The sequence below is a fragment of the Anoplophora glabripennis genome, unplaced genomic scaffold, assembly GCF_000390285.2.
Source record: "Anoplophora glabripennis isolate ALB-LARVAE unplaced genomic scaffold, Agla_2.0 scaffold475, whole genome shotgun sequence".
Lineage (NCBI taxonomy): Eukaryota > Metazoa > Arthropoda > Insecta > Coleoptera > Cerambycidae > Anoplophora > Anoplophora glabripennis.
The window spans coordinates 364,532-366,452 of record NW_019417011.1 but is presented as its reverse complement, the minus strand read 5'-3'; the positions used below and the strand labels follow the sequence as shown (position 1 = coordinate 366,452).

General features: G+C 34.2%; 1 non-coding gene across 1 annotated transcript; it reads right to left on the bottom strand.

The window, feature by feature from the left end:
• Positions 1 to 1,135: 1,135 nt before the first annotated feature.
• Positions 1,136 to 1,207, bottom strand: Trnah-gug. Its single transcript has one exon. It is a non-coding gene; the product is annotated as a tRNA-His (tRNA).
• Between the last annotated feature and the right edge of the window lie 714 nt (positions 1,208 to 1,921).

The window sequence follows — 1,921 nt, the reverse complement described above, 5'->3', positions numbered from 1 at the left end:
AAATAAATTTATTCATTGGTACAAAATGAGATAATGGAAGATCGTCTTCTTCATTCTCAGAATCTGATAAATTTTGAATAGGCGCAGCAGTAAATTCATCTATATCGCACTCGATATCCATGGAAGGAGTGACTTCTACGTCCTCTTCATCGTCAAACTCATCAATTGATTCTCCATCAGAAGGAATTTCTGTCAATGATGCGTCTACCTCGCTTTCTGTTAATTTTGCTAAATCGTCATATTTCCAAACATTTCTTTCTATCAAATAAAAATATATGATTTACAAATTCGTTCATGCGTAGTGGTATATTTGAAATACCACAGAAATATAACGATTAGAAGCAATATTTTTATGTAAACATATACAATTATGATATATTTGCATGCTAATGAATTGCTAGAACAATATCTATAGGAACTTACTTGCCATTTTCCTTGTTTATTATTGTTTGAAGCCAACCATTAAAATTTCACGTTTGTTTACCAGAACGGTTAGAAATAGCTGTAACTGTAGGCATCTGTGGCAAGTTTTCCGAGTTTTTTCCGCTTTATAAGAGAGGGCGCAAGTGAAATAAGTAAATAAATCGATGGTACGCACAATGAACCACAAAGCAGAATCGAGAAAAAATTTGATACATGTGGTATATGTGGTATACCATTAAGCGCGAAAGGGTTAAGTAATGTTTGCTAATTAAAGTTGAAAGACACTGTTTCAGCTAATATGATAGAGAGTTAATATCAAAAGTGAACATTTGTTGAACAGTGTTAAAAAATATAAAAGATGTCGTATACTGACGATTGACAATGATCTGATCGGATTTAGTATACTGTAGCAATAGAGAAAAGAAAAAAACATATACGTTGGGTTAAAACTTCATTGAAAAAACGCAACAGATATTTTCTAGTACCTGATTTAAGAATGAACTGAGATGATTTTAGAAAATTTCCATTACATAGGCATTAAGATATAAATCCATTCTCTCTTTATACATAAATGTGTGCACTCAAACATTTGAACAAAATATGTATATACTTAAGTCGTATATATTGATACAAATAAATGTTAGTGTGGACACGAGGTTGGAGAATAGCGTATATAAAAAAAGTTGTCTCCTCCGTGACAATGTTTGCACATTGCCGTGACCAGGATTCGAACCTGGGTTACTACGGCCACAACGTAGGGTCCTAACCACTAGACGATCACGGCTACCGGAGACGGTGAATAATGTAAATATAAGCTGCATGATTTATTAGATTCTGTTTTGCTCTAGTTGCGACGATGATGCTGTATAATAGTTTCTGTAGTGTAACTAATTGAATATCGATATCAGATATAGCATGCCATGGAAGCTTATTCTAATTATATTAGGAAACCCGTTCGCTTTTAAGAATAATTGATTTATCTGAATCGAAGCGTGAACTTGAAAGACGTACGTAAATAAAAATTCCAGGAAGTAATTTATTATATTTTTATCTATAATGAAGGGTAGAAAATCATTAGATTGTCCAGGAAACGCTGTAGCGGATAGTGGTGCAATTTCACGATTTTATCTTAAATTGGAAAAGTATTTTTTATACGACTGCCTTGCAAAAGGGGGTTTTGCGCATGGAAAACACGCTCTGAAAACGGTATTTTGAACACGCCGCGTGCTAAACATTTTGCACACGGTTATGTCATCTTTGTACACGCGTCTCCAGATTGTGATTTTTGTATGATGTCACCCAAATTATGCAATGTTTCAAGTTGGCTGAGTTTCATAGCAACCGTCACGGCTCCTTTATTTTGTTGATTAGATACTTAAAAAATTGTTGAATTCCCGAAGTTTGGGTGTGAAAATGTGTGATTCTGAAGAGATTTTACAGAAAGCAAGCGAAATATGTTCAGAACTGCTGCCCACAAAATCCAGAAGCAGGTATGAAG